At 35.4% G+C, this 24,844-nt stretch overlaps 1 protein-coding gene across 3 annotated transcripts in view; it reads right to left on the reverse strand.

Moving 5' to 3' along the window:
* The window catches only part of KCNJ3 (potassium inwardly rectifying channel subfamily J member 3), a 168,219-nt gene that overhangs the window by 113,994 nt on the left and 29,381 nt on the right, over positions 1–24,844 (reverse strand). The window lies entirely within an intron of this gene.

A 24,844-nucleotide genomic window follows, 5' to 3' on the forward strand; every position in this document is an offset into this window, starting at 1 on the left:
TGCTTTGTTTCTTTATATGCCACAGATGATGAATCATCCCATATTTGTTCCACTACTCTGATTTATTTCACTTAACATGATATACTCCCTAGAAACATCCAAGTTCTAGCAAATGACAAAATTACATCTTTCCTCAAAGCTGAATGGTATGGAATAATATTATTGGTAGCTATAATTTTATCAAACATTTGTCACAGCATAAAACATTTCAGACAATTTTCTGAGCGCCAACCAGTAAATACAGTGTAATACATATTTAATAAATAAAGTAATGAGGTTAAGAGGAATTTTCACTTCAAGAGAGACAGATAAAGTATACCTACCTCTGTTTCTCTGATTAATTACAACTGAAAGTACTAGACATTACGTGTAAAAAAAAACTTCATTAAACTGATAGCTGCAGGGAGGGAATAGGAGAGGTAAACTATCAGTGTATCTAAGGTCCTAAAGAAAGATATATTGGTAAATTCACTTCTTTGTCTCATATGTTCCAGTCTTATAGCAAAAAGCACTGGTACCCAAGAAACACTAACAGGTAGAGACCCAAACAAACAAAAGTCACTGACCTAAGTGTTTTCTCTATCAATAGGCCAGACACCCAGATAGAAAATGTTTAGGATATAATCATTCTACTCTAGTCAAACAGCAAGGAAAAAGTTTGGTTTTACAACACCAATACTAGCAAATGTCCAGTTGGGATTTTCACACCTACCAAGCTATAACAAGGTCCAACAATTTTCTAGCCCAAATGGACTCAAAAGAAAAGTACATAGGGGTTCTCATGCCCATGTCAGTGGAGATAACCTTTCCATTTCCAGGGCTGGAGAGTCCAGCAGGAAGAGTGTTTGCCTTCCATGTGGCTGACCTGGGTTCAATTCTCAGCATCCCATATGACCCCTAGAGCACTGCTAGGAGTAATTCCTGAGTATAAAGCCAGTAGTAACCTCTGAGCATATCCAGGTGTCGCCTCAAAACAAAACAAAACAAAACAAAACAAAACACCTTTCCATCCGTAACTTGTAAGACATGGTGGATTTCCATTCCCAATTTGTACTCTCTGCACGTTTATTCACTGGTAATATCAAGTTCGCCATTCTCTTTTAGTGTTTTGTTCCATTCGCTCAGTATTTTCTCCCTCCCGCGCATCCCTCATGGACAATCTCTACAATAAGTTTTGTCAATAAATTGTTAGTATTCTCCCACTTCAAATAATTAAAATTAGGATTCAGGGTTCCCTTTTGGGGTCCAATGTACCCTTGGAGTACATAGGATTTAAACATAAATTATGTTTTACTGCTTCATTTACATCTGTAATAGCTGTATTTCATTATGCTTTCTAGTTGAAGTTCTGTTTATTTTTCATCTTGTACTTTTAATAGATATAATTAAGACTAAACATTTGTATAGACATTGTGTATATAATATCTTTTAATATGTAGAATTATTTATTTTGGGGTGGGGTACACCTAACAGTGCTCAGAGCTTGCTCCTGGCTCTGCATTCAGAGATCACTCCTGATGGGGCTTGGTGATCATACGTAGTACAGGGATTGAACTTGGGTCGGCTGTGTACAAGGAAACGCTTACCTGCTGTACTAGTGCTTTGGCCTAACTCAGCATTTCTTAAAATAAATGTTTAATTTTTAGATTTTTATAGTTTTAAAAAATATTTCCTAAGACACAGATTTTATCTAGGCACTTAGATAGCTCTTGCTGTGAATTTCTATTTTTATTTCATAGTAGAAAGAACTATAGCCAATATGATAATGAATTTTAGAAATATTTTGGGATTTTTTCTCCATGACCTTATGTATTTTTAATATTTGAAAATATCCTACAGAAGCAAGAAATGTAAAGTGGAACAAGAAAACTCCTTTAACAAATGGTGCTGGGAAAACTGGATAGCTACCTGCAAAAAAATAAACTCTGACCTCTGTCTAATGCCAGGCACAAAAGTCAGATCGAAGTGAATTAAAGACCTCAATATCAGACCTGAGTCCATAAGCTACATGGAGGAAAATGTAGGCAGAACCCTCAATGACATTGAAGCTAAAGGCATCTTTAAGAATGAAACAACATTGACCAAGCAAGTGGAAACAAACATAAACAAATGGGACTACATTAAACTAAGAAGCTTCTGCACCTCAAAAGAAACAATGACCAAAATACAGAGAGATCCCAAGGAATAGGGAAGAATATTTACCAAATACCCATCTGATAAGGGGTTAATATCCAGGATATACAAGACACTAGTAGAATTGTACAAGAAAAAAACCTCTAACCCCATAAAAAAAATGGAGATAAGAAACAAACAGAAGCTTCCTCAAAATAGAAATACAAATGGCCAAAAGACACATGAAAAAATGCTCTACATCACTAATCATCAGGGAGATGCAAATCAAAACAACAATGAGATATAATCTCACACCACAGAGACTGGACACATCAAAAGAACAACAACCAATGCTTGTGTGGTTGTGGGGGAAAACGGATTCTCTTTCATTGTTGGTGAGAATGCCAACTGGTCCAAACTGTTTGGAAAACAATATGGACTTACTCAAAAAAACTAGAAATTGAGCTTCCATTTGACCCACCAATATCACTTCAGGGAATATCTCCCGAGGGTGCAAAAAAGTACAGTAGAAATGACATCTGCACCTGTATGTTCATTGCAACCCTGTTCACAATAGCTAGAATCTAGAAAAAACCTGAGTGCCTGAGAACAGACCACTGGTTAAAGAAACTTTGGTACATCTACACAATAGAATACCGTGCAGCTGTTAGGAAAGATGAAGTCATGAAATTTGCTTATAAATGGATGGTCATGGAGAGCATCATGCTAAGTGAAATGAGTCAGAAAGAGAGGGACATAGACTGACTGCACTCATTTGTGGAATATAAAATATCATAACATAAAATTAACACCTAAAGACATTAAAGACAAAACCAGGAAGATTGCTCCATGCTTGGAAGCCTGCCTTATGAGACAGGATCACTAAATCAATGATGGTTGGAGGGATTGCTCGGGAAGGGAGATGTGTGCTGAAGGTATATAAAGGACCAAGCATAATGGCTTTTTGGCATCTGTATTGCAAACCATAGTGTCCCAAAGTAGAGAGAGAGTATGGAGGAAATTGTCTGCCATAGAGGAAGGGGTGGGGTGAGATGGGAGGAGGGATACTGGAGACATTGGTGGTGGAAAATGTGCACTAGTGGAGAGATGGGTGTTCAATCAATGTATGAATGAAACAAATCCAATATGGAAGCATTGCAACTGTAGCTTACACTGATTCAATTTAAAAAAAAGAAAACCTACAGATCCTACAGGTACTCTATAGGTAGTATAATACATAGTACATTATAATATATATAAATGGAATTTACTCAGTATAACATAATCTATAAGGTCACATTATAATATATACAATAGATAATAAATGATATTTGTTTATTTTCAATGATGTTCTTAACATTCTAGTTATACTTTTATTGTTTGACATATGATTTTTTTCCTTTTTGTGTGTGAAGTAAAAGAGTTTATTTGGAGATTTACATAGAGGTCAGAGCAATAGTACAGTGAGTTGTTCTTTTACTTTGCACTTAGCACACCCGTGTTCCATCCCTGACATCATAATATGATTCCCCAAGCCCTGCCAGGAGTGATCTCTGAGCACAGAGACAGGAGTAGGCCATGAATACCACTGAGTGTACCCCACACCCCAAATTAAAAAGAAAGATTTGCTTACAGTAGTAAGAGGGGAAAGAAAAAAAGAGATACAGATAATGACAGAAGGACTTTATCTTGTTCATCTTTGCAATTTGTATTATTTTCTCTCTGATAGAGTGAAGATCAAGCTGGTAAACTCTGTAGAAGAAAATATGTGCAGTCTTTATTTGATACATGTGCACAGTAAAGTAATCTTGTGCTAATTTTATGTGAGAAAATTATTGTTTTTTATTACATAACTTTCACCCAAAAGCAGGAGGGAGATTAAAAAGAATCAGTGCTAAAGCAAACTTTTCAAAACAGAAACCCACCATCTGTAGCAGGAGAACTTCATAAAACCCAGGGGTGTCTTACCCAACTGTCAACACCAGGAAATGTGCCAAGGGGACAGATGCTAAAATTGGAAAATCTCATCTAGGGCGTGACATCAGAGTTCTATAATTTCTCTCTACAAAAGCATCAGTCGCCACAAAGGCAACAAAAGATTTGGGAGAAAACAAATGCCTTTCTTCTCTAAAAACTTGCTTCTATAAAACAGTTATGCGAATAAAATCTTATTAATAAACACGAATAAACTATTTTTTGTGAGATGGGAGGCAAATTCTGTATTGAAACAGTTTCCCAAAAATCAGCGTTTTTTTCTTTTTAATCACTGGCAACAACAGGGAACATAGAACATATGATCAACCAGGAAAATGATAACAGAAGCCACTACTAAAAATAGATTCCAATGACAGTGCAGTTAAAGAAAAACAATAAGGATTTCTCTTTCCTATTTTACCAATACACTGACAAAGACCTGACAATGAAAATGGGAAACTCAAAAACAGCATTCTGCACTGAAAATGAAAAGCAAATTGCAATTAATTCCGTTATGGATGAAAGTGATGGCCCAGAAACACAGATATCCTCAGTAAACATATTTCCTATTCACTGGAGAACTGAATTTGGATTTTTTATTCCCACTGGACTTTCACTTTTTGATTGAATAAGTTTGATTTTTAAGATTTCAAATCTTTAGTTGTTTTACAAGCAGATTAAATCAGAGAGTGTATTTTGGTGCCATCAGTTTGATCTCTAAACCACAGCTGCAAACTCCTGTCTTATGAACTGATAACTGGAATAAGTAGAATTGCCTTGAAGGACTGTGGGATCCTGGAGAGTATATGCCCACAATACAGGTGCAAGACACAACCCAGTTTCAAGCTAGAGAGGAAGCCTAGTATTGGTCACATTTCATTTAAAAACAGATTTAAAAAATCCATACTTCTATGGAAAACTCTCAAGTTTTATTGATGCTGGTTTAAATAAAAACATCAATTATTATTTTCAAACTGAATGTTATATACATCAGAAAGGAAACTAACTTCAACCAACACACAGGTAACCCGATGGTGATCTCTAAAGGGGCTTCTTTATAATTAAACTTAATAAGGGCAATTAGATCATAAGCTCATTCTACTTTTATGAAAATCATGATGATTTAACCATTTGTGACAATTTTTTAACTGTTTAAGCACACAATTTTGCAATTTTTTAAAAAACAAAACATATAATATGGCCAATTGTAACATAATTTTACAGTATGTAAAAAATTAAAACATCTAATATGGCTAAAGAAAACTAGATGAAGAAGTTTTATTTAGTTTCCCAGTATCATTTTTAAAGAAATGAAAAACTGAAAGAGATCTAGCAGTTATTTTCTATATTTCTGCAAGGTACAAAACCCAATATAAACTTCCATTTGTCTTTTAGATAAGATAAAGCAGAATATAACCCAATATTGTTTCTGGTTTATCAGTAATTCAGAGGAAAATAAAGTTACCAATAAGGTCCTGTTTTAGTAATGTATGAGCCACAAAAGATCATGAGATCATGCTAAAGAGATTCAAATAATATATTCTCCTTTCTCCATTTTAAAATAGGAGTAAAAGAGGAACGAAACCAACAAAAATATCTAAAGAGAAAAATTAAGAAAAGTCATACCTTAGTTAAATGCTTTTTCAACTTTGATTCCTGCTTCACTCCAAAAAATTCTAATAATCAATTTTTACTTATTTCGTTCTAAGGGAATTGATAAGAATACTTTCTTCCCCTTAAAACTATTATTTTTCCTTACTTTTTTGTTTTGTTTTGTATTTTGGGCTTCACGCAGAGTGCTCAGGGCTAACTACAGATGTGTTTGGGGACCACTCCTGGCAGGCTGGGAAGGGCCATATGGAGAGCAGGGAATCTAACCCAGTTCAGCTGTGTGCAAGGCGAGTGCCCTACCTACTGTATCATCTCTCCAGCACACCTCAAACTATTTTCTTTGCCATTCATATACATCAATGAATCTCATTTCTATTAACAGAGAAGAAAACACATGCATCTGCCTGTCTGACATAAATCCATATTAGCCAATCCCTGTACACAAATGAAAACTCTGAATTATTTTGGAATAGCCAAGTAAAAGCAGAAAGAACACATTTGTCAAATGACCTATGGCAGATTAGATCTTGAAGTGTCCAGGTACATATGTGTATTTTTTGGTACAGTGTTCCCATTACTGAATATTTGATGCAATACTTTATGAATGATGAGATTTTCCACTAGGTTGGTATGAGCAGGAAGTCATCTGTTCTTAAATAATTCCAGCTATTGTTTCCATTCTTCTTTTTTGGCGGTTCATTCCCTAGCCTTGGGCAGCTTCCTCATAAAAATGAACTGAATGGGACTATAGACATGTGCAGATCTCTTCTATTTTGTCTCAAGCTCTCTTCTTGGGTACTACTTGGTGAACCACCTAAGCTTCGAGTCTTTAGGAGAAATAAACTTTGGGCTCCACCTGACATTCTTGCCTAGAAAAATGCAAACAGTCATATACAATAGGTATATGGCTCATCTTGCTGATTTATTTTTTTCTGATAAGACCACTGTCCTTCCTTATCTGCTATGTAACGGCTTGAAAACTCTTATTTTGTGCAATTCAGTACTTTTTAGCTTCTTCATATAGGACAAGTATAGTCACCATTACTCCACTTTTGCAAGTATGGAAGTTTGGGTGCTTTTTGGGGGTGTTTTCTTTATATAAAATGTATTTATAATTTATATATATATATAATTTCAAAAGTAAGAGATTATTCTTTTCTCCACATTCACTACTTTATAGTTAAATTATCCCACTCAAAAAAGCAAACTATTATGACAAGAAGGTAAGAAGACACTTCTTAAGGTTTTGGATCTCTCTTAGTTTTTTTGTTTTTGAAATTATTGTGTGTGCATGTGTGTGTGTGTGTGTGTGTGCGTGCGTGCATGTGTGTGTTTTCCACAACCAGGTGCTCTCAGAGCTATTACTCCTGACCCTGAGGTCAGACATCACTCCTGGTGGTGCTCTGAGAAATGTAGTGCAGTCCCAAGTATTGAACCCAGGTCAGGCTCATGCAAGGCCAAGCTCCCATAATAATTCAGAAGACAATTTCCAGAAAGTTGTACCATTATATCACTCTTTCTTATTTGATGTGTTGAGTTGAAAATTGTTGTATATGTGCTAGATCACTAATAGAAATAATAGCCTTTTTCCAACAATCAGGAATTGTAGTGGGCCAGAGAGGTAAGTATAGTGGGCAAGGTGTTTGCTTTGTATTTGGCTGATCAGATTCAATCCCTGGCACCCTATGTGGTCCCCTGAGGCCTGTCTGGAGTGATCCCTGAGAACAAAGCCAGGTGTAAGCCCCAAGCATTGCTAAGTATGTCCCCCAAACAAACCAAACCAAATCAAAGAAAAGAATTATAACATAGGGCAGAATGATAGTACAGTAGGTAAGGCCTAGGATGTGGCCAATCCACCAACCCACATGGTTCCCAGAGCCTGATAGGAATAATCCTTGATCGCAAAGCCAAAAGTAAGCCCTGACCACTGCTGGGTATTGCCAGAAACAAACAACAAATCATAACATAAATTTTGAATTTTAAAATAATGCATATTTTCTTGCTCTGAACTAAAGACTGGCATTTAAAAATTGCTTTAAGTCAAGCCATAATACTTTTCTATAAACATCCTATAACTGGTATTCATAGCACCGTAGCACTATCCTCCTGTTGTTCATCAATTTGCTTGAGCAGGCACCAGTAACGTCTCCATTGTGAGACTTGTGCTACTGTTTTTGGCATATCGAATATGCCATAGTTAGCTTGCCATGCTCTGCCATGCGGGCGGGATACTAAGTAGCTTTTGGGCGGGATACTCTCAGTAGCTTGCCGTGCTCTCCGAGAGGAACAGAGGAATTGAACCCAGGTTGGCTGCATGCAAGGCAAATGCCCTACCAGCTGTGTTATCTCCAGTATTCATATTCAAAAATAATTCTGGTATTAATATTCAAAATAATTCTCTTTATTATTTAATTTTTCCTACCATATAATGGAGGAGGCAGAGAAGAGGTTGAAAGTTAAACAAATGATCATTCTTCAAAAATCTTTATTGTTCTTGGGGAAATATAACATTAATATAAAAATAAAACAGACTTTCAAAATAAATGCCAGTTTATATTGCTATAATTTTTAGAGATCAATTAAAAAACAAAAAAACAGAAGTTCTTAATATTCAAAAATCATTTTGTACCAACATCAATAATTAAGAAAATATAATTAACTACATTCCAGATGAATACAAAAAAGTAGAAATTAATTAAGTGCATTCCCAGTGTTTCCCTTTTATGTTTAAAGCTGCTACATAATTAAATTTATTCTTACCAAAGGCTGATTGTCTTGCAGTTTGGAGAGGTTTGTGTTAACAGGAACACAGATTAAGATATTCCAGTGACGTGGAGACAGGCCGTAACAGAAGAGCAAAGTCCAGGGAGCTAAAGCATTACTATTTCTGACTGAACATAAATGGAATTTGTTTACTGAGCAGGTTGAACTTGCAAGGCCAGCAATAATGACTTCCTTTGTTCTTTCTTTTCTGCCTTTTAATTCAATGTTAGATCTTCATTCTTCAGAAAATGAAACTTTTGGTAGAGAACAGTATCCTCACTACAAATACCTATAATTCATAGGAATTAGGGTAGGCATTATATTTTATGTATTACATTTTATGATATCTTAAATTCTGTCTTGTTAACATAAGATGGTTAATTTGCAATTAATTTTAGTAATAATTAGCTCTTGTGTCTCTTTCAGATGTATGCAGTTGGGGGCCAGCTCACAGGTTTCAATTTTGGGAATTTCCTTTTCAATATTATTAACTTTCTTTGAAGAGAGTAGAGGTCATATATATAAAAACTACTTTCTAAGATTATGATGTTGGGAGATTATCCCAGAGTTTCTTACTATTAAGATGTCTCCTAGAGGCAGATTTCTTTGCCAGGATTCCCTTCAAGACAGATAAAAACAGATGAAGCCCAACTTTGTCTAGTCTATAAATTCACTCTTAAGGAAGGCTTAATAAAGGCATCCTGGCCATGCAAAGTGCTACACTGAAAGCAATATCTTGCAGAAGTTTGTAATCGCAAGTATATCTTGTTACTCTCTATGATTTTTCAGTGAATTCAGTGAGTATAAAGCAGACATAAGTTTGTATGATATATAATTTTTATGAAGATTAGGAATTTTAAATTTAGGCCTCCTGTATCCCTTTTGACATTAACGAGCTTCTTCCAAGTCTCTTAAAAGTTTTATAGCAATGTAATCATTAGCAAACCAAAAAAAATAACAAAAATACTAATGCAATTAAACTGTATATTGAATTCAGGGCCTACAAAACGTGTATTTTCTCATGATCTTCTCTGTTTTCATTACACTCTTAGAAGTTCGAGATCACATATATATAAACTTACCTTGTAGAACTCTTATTATAATTTATTTTATTCACTGTTCAATGGGACAGAGACTAAAAGATGCTCCCAAACATCAAATGTCCCAATAGGCTGACATACTATACATTAATTAATTAATCCCAATATAGCCTACTAATGAAAGTGGCACTGGGAATTATTAGTTGCCTAGCTAGATGTGTTTTTGAAAAGTTCTTCATGAATGTATCTAGTACCATCATGTGAGACAGAGGTTTTATGAATTAGAGACCTTAACCTTGTAATTTCAGCCTTAAAATTCTAGAAAACAAAAATAATCATGGAATTCCCCTATAAAGATTCATATGACACAGAGTGAGTGGATACCATTGACTCAAGCTTTTTCCTCAAGTTTTTCATGAAAGAGTCTCAAGTTACAACTAAAACGATGGTATATATTCAGAAGTCAAAATCATTTTATATTTTACTAATGTTTTCCTAGGGAAAAAATTTTGACTGCAGATCAATTTACTAGAAGTAAGAGACTATGCCTTTTATAATTTCTATAAACTTTATTTATTTACTTACTTATTTATTTGTGGGGGTCATACCAAAAGATGCTCTGGGCTTACTCCTGGCTCTGCACTCAGAGATAACTACTGGCATAGTTCAGGGAACATTATCAGGTGCCAGGGATAAAATCTGGGTTGGCTGTATGCAAGGCAAGTGACAGATCTGCTATACTATCTCTCAGTCCACAAATTATTACAGAATTTTAAAGATCACTTGATGCTTAGATGTCAACACACGTTGTTAATTCAAATAAAGTAATTAAAAATCATTTAACTATTATTCAAATAAAACCTAACAATCTGCTGAAGATGAATTGGTTTCAACATAAGTTCTTACCTAGATAAACAAGTTCATTTAGTTCTAAATCTATATAAAGATGCCAATAGTTTAAAAAAATTTTAGATTGTGGATTGATTTTGTTTCTTTTTTCCATTGTTTTGCTGTGCAGACTAAAGATCCTAAAAATGCAAACAACAACTGTTTTAGCTCTCTAAGAAAAATCATTCCTACTTTAAAAATGATAAAAGCTAAATATATTTTTCTACTTTTCATTCTTGATTAATCCCTCATACTTTCAAGTGAGCTATGAATAATGCATGCTTTTGAATGATATCTTCCCAGATAGTTTTTACCGGGTCTGAGTTCCACATTAAATGATGAAACATGAATGATGATGAAACATGATGATAAATCATCAATGAAAAACCATCATGATGATAAACATGATGATGAACGTTGATGAAACATGATGATAAACCACCAATTCAAAGAGTGAGAAATAAAAATCTAATGGATAACTTGAATGCCAAAATAGCATTTTATCTATAAAAACCCACACCAAGTAGTGACAGAAAGACAAAATTGACTAGAGCACAGATTTTTAAACTTGTTCTAAAATATATCCCTGTAAAATGTTTTAGTTTCTAAAGAGTTCTTTGAATTCTCTGAGTTCTTTGAATTCTTTATCCTTAATTTACCTAAACACGAGTATGAAATAAATACCATGAAGAAAAATTTTAAAATAACAAGAAATTGAAAAATTCAAAAATCTAAAAAATTATAAATTTCAGGCCAGAGAGATGATTCAGCAGTAGGGAACATGCCTTGCACATGGCACCCTGAGTCGGTCTCTGGCACCCCATGTTGTCTCCAGAGCCCACCAGGAGTGACCCTTGGGTGCAGCGCCAGGAGTAAGCCCTAATACTGCTGGCTGTGGTCCCAAATAAAAAAAATTCTATAGCAACCATAGTCCATAGTCTTAGAGATCTCAAAATTTAAAATATTGATGACACAACAATATACAAGATCAAATAATATGAAACATTTACTTCCAACCAAGTAATAGCTCTATAAATGAACCTTATAACATCAGGAAAAATGATATTTTTATACTAGTAGCCTCTTTTAAGCTACTAAGTGGAAATCTGAACTTATCTCACAGGGTTTAAATTAGCCTCTGACATATAAAAGACAGATCAACTTTTACTGTGTCATCCCCTCCTTCAAAGAGCACTTCTTTATTCTATAGCCTTCTGTTATTACATAAATCATGCCATAGATTTTAAGTAAGTCATATTCACTATATAGAAAGAGATGAAATTGTACACTTTTCTCTTTTTTAGAAAAATACTGTTACTTTTAAATGCGATTTCATATAGGTTTTCTTCACCATAATTCAAACTGAGAATAATTGCAGCTTATTGGGATATTGGAGGGTGTGACTTAGCAATATATTGCAGGTAAAAAAGGCATGTACAAATACAATTTTGATTAGTGATGAAACACCATAATACATTTAGTGGGGAGAAAAATCCATGTATGAATGAATAATTTAGGAAAATAACTAGTTAAATATTTCTATACACTTTATAGGAGCTTCAACTATTCATAAGAGCAAAATTAAATTAAGCATTGGAAAAAGTTGATGCTGTGTTTCTTTCCTTGTACCTTAGACTTATTTAATATTAGAAAGCAGTGTAGGCTAGCAAGAAATTGCTAAAGTGGTTAATTTTAACATTCTACTACTAAATTTTTCTAATGGACTGGAGCGACAGCACAGGGGTAGGGCGTTTGCCTTGCATGCAGCCGACCCAGGTTTGATTCCTTGGTCCCTATCAGAGAGCCTGGCAAGCTACTGAGAGTATCCCACCTGCATGGCAGAGCCTGGCAAGCTACCAGTGCATGTTCAATATGCCAAAAACAGTAAGAACAAGTCTCACAACTGGTGCCCACCGAGCAAATTGATGAACAACAGGACAACGATGACAGTCTCACAATGTAACTTATGTAGGGACAAAAATAAAATTCTTAGTTTTGGTTACTTGCATTTTGAATTATTAATAATGTATTTTAGACAATATTCTTATTTTATAGCTTTATAAAGACAAAGTTTTCAACTCCTAAAATTTTTCCAGATAATAAAGGGTGTCAGAGGAGATCAATGCAATGGAAAGATGATTTTCTATAGCTTGTCCTTTCCTAATTACAGTGGCAAAGTTTCTCTAAAATAAACACTGATGACCTTGCCCTTGCCTTTCTTTCAGCTTGTAACTAAAATGACCCCTGAAGGTGAATAAGGATCATGACCATGACAGAAATGTTAAGGGCAGCCGCAGGGCTCCAAGAGTCTGGGTCTTTGAGCCTATCATTCTTGAAAAGCTAATCCTGCCTACTTCTAAAAAGTGATAAATGTCTGGTTCTACATGAGAAATCAACCTTTCCTTGCTAAGTCACTGTGAACTGGAAATGCTGTATTTAAGACCAAATTTATGTCTAACACAAACAATAGATTTAAGATAAATTAAAAATATAGATCAGTCTTTCTGATTTAAAGGTTTTCTGTTTTAAATTTATTTCATTATAATTTTATTTATAATAAAAGACTTTTACTTCCTGGGCTAGAAAAACAGTAAAGAGGTAAAGGACTTGTTCTGCATGCAGCTGACCCTGTTTTGATCCTGGGGCTGTATATCCCCAGCACTGCTTATGGTCACTCCTGAGCACAGAGCCAGGAAAAGCCCCTGAATATGGACAAGTGTGGTCCAAATGCCCTCAAAAATTAAATCTAAAAATTAAAACAAATGTTTCTATCCACCTTATTTTAGAAAACATTTATATAGGCTGTATTACTCTAGAGATATAGAGTATCAATGCCAAGTTGTTGCTTCTCATTGATAAGTCACAATAATAAATAATTACGTCAATATTTATAAGACAATGTTTACCCCAATGACCAACAAATTATTGTAATATTAAAATAAAATTTTTAATTAAATGTAAAGGTGCAGGTTATAACTCAGTAGCAGAACACAAGCCTTGAATGCATAAGACCCCTGGGTTCAATCTCTGAACACACATACACGCAATGTGATATAAGAATATTTTAGACACTTCCTACCCATTTTCCATAATTACCACCACAACAAATCATAAATAGTAATACACACACATATATATGTATATATATACATATATATATATATATATATATATCGGAGATCCCAGCTAACTACCGAGAGTATTCTGCCTGCATGGCAGAGCCTGGCAAGTTACCTGTGGCGTATTCGATATGCCAAAAACAGTAAGGATAGGTCTCATTCCCCTGACCCTGAAAGAGCCTCCAATCTTTGGGAAAGATGAGTAAGGAGGGACTGCTAAAATCTCAGGGCTGGGAGGAATAGAGACATTACTGGTGCATGGAGTAAATCGATAAACAGCGGGACGACACTGATACAGTGATACAATGATACAGCAATAAAATAAAACAAAGTATACTCTAAATATTAATATTCAGGTTTATGAGCCTAAATGACCATGATTTACTCAGTTGAAAACTTAGTCAAGATGCTGTAACATTCTATGGAATTTAAAACAAGCACAAGTAAAATTTGTCTTTCTAGATGGCAAAACTAATTGTAGAAACTTTAAATTTTGTATGTTGTTCTCCCAAAAGAAGCCCAATTTTCAATTTGTTTTAGTCATGCTAAACCTACACTTTAATTATAACTCTGAAACTTAGGAATTCTTTATTTCTTATACCCTGCAATAATATTTAATTTATATACCACTTGGGGCTCGCTATATAGTTTTACAAAATTCTTTTTTTTTTATTTTTATTTTTTATTTTTTTTTAATTTATTTATTTTTAATTAGAGAATCACCGTGAGGGTACAGTTACAGATTTATACACTTTTGTGCTTATATTTCCCTCATACAAAGTTTGGGAGCCCATCCCTTCACCAGTGCCCATTCTCCACCACCCGTAAACCCAGTGTCCCTCCCACCCTCCCCAATCCCATCTCCCCCCCACCCCACCCTGCCACTGTGACCAGGCATTCCCTTCTGTTTTCTCTCTCTAATTAGCTGTTGTGGTTTGCAATAAAGGTGTTGAGTGGCCGCTGTGCTCAGTCTCTAGCCCTCATTCAGCCCGCAACTCCCTTCCCCCACATGGCCTTCGACTACAATGTAGTTGGTGATCGCTTCTCTGAGTTGACCTTTCCCCGGAACGTGAGGCCAGCCTCGAAGCCATGGAGTCAACCTCCTGGTACTTATTTCTACAGTTCTTGGGTGTTAGTCTCCCACTCTGTTATTCTATATACCATAGATGAGTGCAATCTTTCTATGTCTGTCTCTCTCTTTCTGACTCATTTCACTCAGCATGAAACTTTTCATGCCCATCCACTTGACTACAAAATTCTTGACCTCCTTTTTTCTAACAGCTGCATAGTATTCCATTGTATAGATGTACCAAAGTTTCCTCAACCAGTCATCCGTTCTGGGGCATTCGGGTTTCAAAATTCTTAACATATGTACTATGGACATTTCTGAGCATAGAGTCAGGAGAAAACCCTGAGCAATGCCAGGTATGGCCCAAGAACCAAAAAAATACATGTTAATAATTAATCTTCAAAAATTAGTTCACTTAAGATGTATGAAACCTCCAGCCTGAAAGGAATAATTCATACCTCCATTTTATATACTAGGAAAAGGAAATTTCTTCAACTTGGCCACAATCGTGCAAATAATAAGTGGCATCTGGGCTTAAAACCAGTTGATATAACTTTGAAGTCTAACCTATAATTAATGTGCTTATTTCCTTAACTTTAACAATCCCATGCCTCTTTAATACTTGATAAGTTTTCAAATCAGCAGGTTGAAAATCTTGAATTGTTCTACTCATCAACTTTGCAAATACTTAAACTTTCTACTCAAAGTCACAGATTTGTTTCAATGGTTCTAAAAATCAATCACATTAACACCAAGGAAGTAAGTTCAAATGTAATAAATTAATAGAGAAGTATTACTAGAACAGATGTCTTGATAATCCCTTTTCAGAGTGAAAAGAGTTCAGACATATACGACTGCCCCATTTTACAGTATAGTATTTTAAAATACATAATAAGCGTATAACATAGTAGGTAAAGTAAGCCCCAAGACTGCCACTATAAAGTATGATCAATGAACAGATTTCAGTGATTTTACTGGTAACAACTATACTACCATAAAAATAATCATGGGCAGCTCCCACACCCACATCTCTACCTACCACACCCTACCAAATGGAATTCATTTCTAGTCTCCATACTGGACCTCTGCCATTTCAACAGGCCCACACCGATAGCTCCTGAAGCTGCAGCTCCACATCAAATCTGACACTGCTCAGTTATACTTCCTATTACTGGGTGAAGGTAGGCAGGAAAGGATGAGAGCAACTCTTATCCTCAGAGACTCACAGGAGAGCTAACTACAAAGATTCACCTTTAACACAGCAGGAGAACCACAACCCCAATAAGACATGTAAAAGCAAACCAAGATCATATGAGACTGACATCCAAGGGCTGTAGAAGACAAGGGCCAGGAATACTGCTCCATAGTTGGAAGACTGCCTCATGAGCTGTGGGAGAAGGCAGCTGGAATAGAGAAGTTAATGATAGTTGGAGGGATTGTTCGGGATGGGAGATGTGTGCTGAAAGTAGGTAAAGGACCAAACATGATAACCTCTCAGTATCTATATTGCAAACCAAATTGCCCAAAAGTAGAAGAGAGACTATGGGGGAAATTGTCTGCCATGGAGGCGAGACGGGGGAGGGGGGAGGCGTGGGGTGGGGCGAGGGGGGATACTAGGATCATTGGCAGTGGAAAATGTGCACTGGTGGAGGGATGGGTGTTCAACGAAAACTCAAACATGAAAGCTTTGCAACTGCGTCTCACGATGATCCAATTAAAAAAAAAAGCAAACCAAGATCAATAAGCAGAAACAGTAGCACAGAAGGTTCAACCCAGCACCAACAGCTCAGTAAAATGCAAATATAGGAAATATTGAAAGCAACAAGATCAAAAAAGTAACTTACATACAAAGGAAAGCCCAGATGATTTAAGCAGATCTATCAAATGGGACTCCATGTGCCAGAAGAAAATGGAAATATATAAACAAAAATTCAATGAACTGAACATGTTGCCAACAATACTCTATCCAGCTAGATTATCATTCAGATTTGAAAGAACAAAACAAACCTTCAGGGGCAGGCAACAGTTTAGGAAGTGTATAAGCTTCAATCCAACCTTTTAAGAAGCATTCAAGGTACTTCTTAAAAAGTAGGACAAACTCTTCAGCCCTTGGCATGCAATATGGGATTCAACTCATGGCAATTATGACTGCCCTCTACCATTTCAAGAAAGGTTTGTTTATTCCTCTTCTACTAGGGGATTGTATATATTCATGATAATGAATCATTAATCATTTGATCAGGTGATTTTTTATACCCCCAAAAATTTTAATTACAATTCTTTATTAATTAGACATCTTAGCAATAAATATAATATTTCTAACATAAAGCCGATGTTCTCTTAGAGTAAAATGCATATTTAATTTTACTTCTATCCAGTCTATTCAGATTCTTTTTGTGTATTTCTTGAGTCTCTTCACTCTTCCTAAATTTTTACATATGTAGATTGTATCTATTTCATATAAATATTAAAATGTGTTGACAGGATAAGCCATATTATTAATTTAAAAATTATATGCATGAAGAAAGATGCAGCTTAAAAACATTTGTTACTATATCAATTTGTCATTGATTTACAATTGTGTGTAATTCCAGGAGATTAGCTTTATTCACCTAAAGGTTGACACCTCCATAATAAAATTTTTAAGAAAGAGATTGACCCCAAAATATGAGATTTTTAAAAAACACAAGTAGTAAGGGAACAACAAATGGTCAAAATTATCAGAGCTGAAGATTTTGTTTCCATAAATGAGCTTATTTTGGAGGTTATGGATCGAGGTGCATATGGGACATGAGCTTTCTGGTGATGCGTGTGGTGCTCAAATGATGTATCCATAAAAAATATGACTACAATATTGTACTCCTACTGTCACTGTCACTGTCATCCGGATGAGCAATCAAATTTGTTCGAGCGGGCACCAGTAACGTCTCTCATTGTGAGACTTATTGTTACTGTTTTTGGCATATCGAATACACCACAGGTAGCTTGTCAGGCTCTGCCGCGCAGGCACAATACTCTCGGTAGCTTGCCAGGCTCTCTGAGAGGGGCAGAGGAACCGAACTCGGGTCAGCTGTGTGCAAGGCAAATGCCCTACTCACTGCGCTGTCGCTCCAGCCCAAAATGTCTATTATTTTTAAAAATTCTAAATTCTAAAAATAAAAAATCATGGTCCAAAACTAACCAATAATGCCCGCCCAGATGAAAACCGGAGCAGTCACACACACGCAACGGCTCCTCTGCTCCTTAAAGACTATGATCCTGGAAGGCTACTAATCACTTTTGGCACCCAGCGGCTTCTTACAGAAATGCATCTAGACTGTAAACTGAGCTACAACCCCAGGCCGCCCGGGGAGGGGAAAGGTTTTTCTCTCTCAGTCTTGTCTTTTGGTGACTTCTGACAGAAATATCTCTGGACTTAATTACTAAAATATCAGAAATCCAAAACTGCATGGCCGTGGAGTTATTCTTAACTCTCAGCAATGAAAAACAAATTACCAAATGATGACTTTTCAGCGGGATTGATTGTTGGGGGAATTTATAAATAATAATAGTGAGTATTCTGTTGAAATATTGAATATACTCAAAGTATAGAGAGAGTAAAGTGAAGATCATTAGCCACTCAGGTTGGGGGAGTGTTGGAAGGGAGGTTATATTGGGGTTCTTGGTGGTGGAACATGTACACTGGTGAAGGGATGTGGGTTTGATATTATATGACTGAGACTTAAACCTGAAAACCTTAAAGCTTTATAACTTTTTTCACGGTGATTCAATAAAACAAAATTTAAAAAAAAATAAAAAATCAACTTACAAAAAAACCCAAAAAACTAACCAATAATGAAACTTTCCTAAACATCAATATAGAATAATAAAAACTGTTACTGAACTTTTTACACAGCCAGAAGAAGAATTAAGAGAGTGTAATTGAGAAAATATCATATTAATAAACAGTTAAGATGAAAATGACAAAAATGGCATTTCAGGCATTATTATTTACCAAAATTCTAATATTTTACAGTGTGGCAGCTAACTTATAAAATGCTAAATTCCCTTTGTCTTAGCAAAAACCAAGATTACTATTGATATATTGTAGATAAATAAAATTTTGCTCAAGATTAGATATTTTTGGGGCACCTCAGTGGTGTGGCTCGGTGGTAGAGGGCCTGCTTGCAGTCATGAAGCCAGTGAAGTCCATCCCTGACACTGCCCCGCCCTGCTGCTAGAACACTACCCCACAACACAGTGTGTGAATCTAACTCCAGTCACTGCAACAACGACCAAGGGAAGGGAAGGGGCACATTCATTAAATGCACATATTTCATAAATGGCTTGGCAAATAGTATATCCAAGCAATTAGGGGATTCAAATTCAGTACTCTTTCCACCATGGCAGCTTGATTTGCAGTCGTAAGAAGTGATTTTTAAAAGGTTGTGCCATGTATAACTTCTTAATCTATACGTTTTCAAGAAAATTAAATTTTTATATTAGAAATCATATAAAAAGGACCTACAACAGTCTTATTTCTGGACGTTCAGGGGAGAGGGGTGTCAGGAAGTGATAAGCGCTGAGCAATGCTCAATAGGTCTGAAGGCCACTCTGGTGACACTAGGTCCAGCTGTAAAGGTAGGTCTGAAAGCTGCATGCTTGATCCCAGTGGTGTTCCGTCACAAGGGCCATACCCAGCGGTGCTTGGGGCACCATGGGGTGCTTGGAATTGAATCCAGGGCTTTCCAGGCAAGGTGTTGTCTCCAACCCTTTGAGTGGTGTCCTCAGCCCCTACAATATTCTTTAAACAGTGAAAGATATAGCTTTTGAATATATTGATACACTTTCTATTCATTAACTTTCAGGTCATCAGCTTCTCTGTGTACATGAATACCACATGTACTAGCAAAATTAAGAATGATGTCAAGAGCAAATACAATAAAATGGGATAAAAGAAAATCAGCTATTTTTAAGGAAAACTGGAAGTATAAATATGAAATAGCCATGTTTATAGAGAAATTACAGAAGGTAGGGAGGAGTCTCAAAAATGGAAGATACACAGGAGGAGCTAGTGAGTGAGGCATTTGCCTGCAGATGATTGACCTGGGTTCAATACCCAGCACCAAATCTGGTCCCGAGTCCACCAGGAGTAATTCCTGAGCTCAGAGCCATAAACAAAGTCTGAGGTACCAGGTATGGCCTTAAAACAAAACAAAAAGAAAGCAAGACCTTTAAGTTGAAGATATTTTCCTATACCATCTCTGAATTAGTTTAAGGAATAAATGGAGAAAGCATTACTGTTATCCAGAAAATGGAAATACATCTCTCTAGGCTGTTGATAAAGGACTTAAGATCTAGAAGGTAAAAAATAGTAGAAGACAATTCTAGGAGAGAATTTGTGAGAAGGAAAAAAAACAAAAAAAAATCTTTATTGTGTAACTAGTGAATGACAGGGTGGGAATGTGACCAAAATCAGAAACAATTTGAACAATTTGATTTTCCAAATACAATAGATTATAGTTCATTATACAAAAAAGTTTTATGTTTCTTGAAGGAAATCTTTAAATGTCTAAGAAATTTATTTATGTGCACGAATCATTAAGCAGCAGAACATTCTTCCAATGGAAATCATTAGAAGTCCTTTTAAGTCATTAAACTCTTCAGAGTCAAACAGTACTTCATACATTGCAATTATCCATTAAGGTACATTTACACAGCAAAAACAAAAGGTAATAGTTGATGTATATTTATAAATAATGTGAAATAAATCATTGCATGCATAATGTAACAGAATTATGTAATAAATTTCTTTTCGCCCATTATATTAGATTTTATTCTTCCAGTCAGTAAAACCTCATTTTCCAATTTTATATTGGTGTATAGCAAAGTTTACAAGAAAAGGCAATAAAGTCACAGCTATGGTACATAACTGCTGGCACGATTCCAGAAAATGAAATGTGTCAGTGAAAGCATTTTCCAAAGGGTTATGGTTTATTTTCACTTTTGCATGTAGAGTATAAAAGCTCTGCATGATGGGCCAGAGAGATACTACTATGGGCAAGGTGCTTGCCTTGCTCTCATAAAGCAGACCTAGTTTATTTCCTTGGCACCACCTACAATGCTTAAATATCACCAGTAATCCTTCAGCAGAGATCTGGTATAATCAAGGTGTGGCCACCGGAACATAAAAACAAGAGACAAAAACACTGCACTGAAAAGAAATGTAAAACAGCTTGGCAAAACAGCAAAACAATTTCTTTGTGCTTAAAAAATAATGGATGCACGTGTATACTTTTTACTTCTAAAATCAATTTGAAATTGATTTTATTTAAAAAATAACAGAATTTATATATGGTTAGCAATGATTAAACTAACTTATTCTTATAACTTCAGAGATCAAAGTAATAGTAATAATAATAGCAATTCTTGGTTAATTTTAAATATATTCAACAGAAGAAAAACATAAACATATATATCTACCATTTTATAATTATAGATACTCCTGTGGTTTTATTAATTGGACATTGTCATAAGTCTACTAATCTCTGTAAGTATTAAATTTGCCACATTGTCTTCAAACAGAGCATTCAGCTTATTTTGGTATATGCAAATTTATGAAAATTTTTTCTCCAGTCATAATTTTATTTCTTAAGAAATTCTTTAAAAAGGTGGAGCATTATTACAAAGTGTTCTCCAAAATTTAAATTTAAATTGCAAAGTACACATTTATGATTGAATGAATTCAAATACCTTTGCAGGCTTCTTCTAAAGAGGTTTTTAAAACTCCAATTCTAATTTGACGCTTTATTTTTGAAATCTGTATGTGATGGATGTTAAAAGAGCATGTTTTGATGTGAAACTAATTCTACGTTTCTAAACACTTCATTTAAGAAATAAACTTTCAAACAATCTTGTTTTAAAAAATCATATAATCATCGAGAACCATCAATTTTTACTAAAGCACCAAGCATATCTCATCTGTTTTAGAAAATGTACCAAGTACATGATATGTAGCATTTTTCATAAACTAAATGAATTCAAAACTGTATCTATTAACCTATCTTTCCTGTCTCAGGAAGGACAAAATGAACAGATCACAATAAAATGAGAAAGACAATATTATATAGACTACTGTTATTTATTATACATATTACTGTCCATGACATTAGGTACAAATCCAATCACAGCCATTACTGCTAATATACCAGATAGCTTTTTGCCTCATAAGAGTTATGTACCATATTCTCCCAGTACTTTTATAAGCTTACTATCCTTATTCCTTATATCTTCCTCTAGTCCAACCTAAATTAAAAAAATCTTCTACTATAGATCAACTACAATTTCACAGCCCAACCGCATACTGTTCAATCTCTCTTCTTTCATCCCTCATCAAAACCTCATCAATGGCAACCTAAAATTACACATTCTTCAATTTTTCAGCAAGTCTTCCTCTATACCCTAGTGAAAACTGGGTTCTTCCTCTTTAAAACTAACTCTAGCAATATATTATCATTTTTTCTGAATTACTGTGCAATGCTGTAATTGATTAACCCATTTTTAAATTTTTCTTTGTTCATTACTTTCTCCAACCTCAGTGATTGTGATTCCCATCCCAACCCTGCCTCATTAAATGGAATTGCTGATCATACCATTCTTCTAAAAACGGAGAATGTAGAGCAGGTAAAGAACTTGCACATGGCCAATTCCAGTTCTATTCCTGGCACCCTATATGGTTCTCTAACCTCAGTTCTGTCTTTAGCACCACATATGGTACCCTGAGGGCCGCAAGCTGTAAGATTTGAGTACAGAGCTAGGAATGAGCTATGAGCACTGACCGGTGTAGCTCTTAAACCAAACCAACCAAATAAACAAGTAAGTACTCCTAGGTCTATGCTCAAGGATCACTCTTTGTAGACTCAGGGACCATATATGGTGCCAGGAATCAAACCCGGTCAGCCATGCACAAGGCAAGTGTCCTATCTACTGTAATTACTCCAGGACCTTTTCATTACCTTTAATGAGTACAAATACACAAAAGACTTAGTGATATTTTCCAGCCCTTTCAACACATATCTGAAACTTAATTCATTTCTGTATGATTTTACTCATACCTTATGCCAACCATATGAATATTATTCAATACCTTAAACTTAGCAAGTTGTTTTTGCTATTGTGGATACATTGACTTTGACACTTGCCCAGTAATATTCACCCCTTATCTTTATTTATTTATTTATTTATTTATTTATTTATTTATTTATTTATTTATAAGTGAATCAGCATGAGGGTACAGTTACAGATTTATTCATTTTTGTGCTCATGTTTCCCTCATACAAAGTTCAAGAACCCATCTCTTCACCAGTGCCCATTCTCCACCACAAATAAACTCAGCATCCCTCCCACCTTCCCCAATCCCATCTCCCCCCCACCCAACCCTGTCACAGTAGCAGGGTATGCCCTTTTGTTCTCTCTCTCTAATTAGGTGTTGTGGTTTGCAATAAAGATGTTGAGTGGCCATTGTGTTCAGTTTCTAGTCTACATTCAGCACGCATTATCCTTCCCCTCTTCTCCCGCATGGCTTCCAACCACATTTTACTTGGTGTTCCCGTCTCTATCTGAGTTGCCCTCTCCCCAGAATGTGAGACCAGCTTCCAAGCCATGGAGTCAACTTCCTGGTACTTATTTCTACTATTCTTGAGTGTTAGTCCCCTACTCTATTATTCTATATTCCACAGATGAGTGCAATCTTTCTATGTCTGTCTTTCTCTTTCTGACTCATTTCACTTAGCATGATACTTTCTATGCTGATCCACTTATATGCAAAGTTCATGACCTCAAACTGTAATCAAAAATCTCCCCCAAAACTAAAGCCCAGTTCCAGATGGATTCACTGGCTAATTCTTTTACACATTTAAAAAAGACATTTTGCCAGTTCTCCTCAAGCTTTTCCAGGAAATTGAAAAAACAGGAACTCTCCCAAGAAGTTTCTATGAAGCACATATCTCCCTAATACCAAAAGCAAACAAAGACACCACTAAGAAAGAAAATTATAGACCAATATCCCTGATGAACACTGATAAAAAGATCCTCAACAAAACTTAGCAAATAGGATCCAACAACTCATCAAAAAGATCATACACGATGACCAAGTGGGATTCATCCTGGGGATGCAAGGATGGTTTAACATTCAGAAATCAATCAACATAATGCATCAAATCAACAAAAGTAAAGATAAAAACCATATGATCATATCATTAGATGCAGAGAAAGCATTTGACAAGATCCAACATCCGTTCATGATGAAAACCCTCACCAAAATGGGTTTTGGAGGAACTTTCCTCAAGATAGTCAAAGGCATCTACCACAAACCTACAGTAAGCATTAACTTCAATGGGGAAAAAATTAAGGCCCTTTCCTCTAAGATCAGGCACAAGACAAGGATGCCCACTTTCACCACTTCTCTTCCATATAGTACTGGAAGTACTTGTGATAACTGTTAGACAATTAAAAGATATCAAGGGCTTCCAGATAGGAAAGGAAGAAATCAAACTCTCACTATTTACAGACGATATCACCCCTTCTCTTAATGTAGTTCTTACTTATTCTTTTCTAGATTAAGTTGTTGCCCTCACTCATTTCTCCCCTTATTTAAGCCCCCCTTACCCCACAGATTAACTTACTTATTAATTTATATTACTCCCATTGTCAGGAAAGTGATATTATTCTTTACTAGACTATATGTTCATCTGATTGGAATGTGGTATTTCCTTATTATCCATGGTGTATCCGGTGCACACCACAGTGCTTAGTATGTAGAGGTTACTTAAGACATAGCTATTTAAAATAGCATGGCTCAATAACTAGCACTCTTACTATATCTGAGCATATGAAGACTGCAGTGTTGTTCAAGACCAAGCTGATTTATAGAACATGAATCTCTTGATTGGATTTCTCTTCTATTTACTTAGGCACCAAAATGATCTGATCTAAAACTTAGACCCTAGAAATAGAAGTGATTGTTGGCATGCCTTAGCAGACTAAAGAATCCATCATCGTAAACTATTTTAAAGTAGGTGTGTACTTTAAAATGCACTTAAATAAGTGAAACATTGTTGCTACTGAAAAGGTCAGAATAAAACTCAAAAGCTCATATACTCCACATTATTGCAATAGTTGGTTTTAAAAGATGTAATTTTTGTTTACTTCATAAATCATGTTTTTCACTTAAGTAAAATGGTGACTTTAAATCAGGGCTGCAGTAAGGTAAATTTTATCTTTATAATTTT

Source organism: Sorex araneus, chromosome 1 (assembly GCF_027595985.1).
Source record: "Sorex araneus isolate mSorAra2 chromosome 1, mSorAra2.pri, whole genome shotgun sequence".
Classification (NCBI taxonomy): domain Eukaryota; kingdom Metazoa; phylum Chordata; class Mammalia; order Eulipotyphla; family Soricidae; genus Sorex; species Sorex araneus.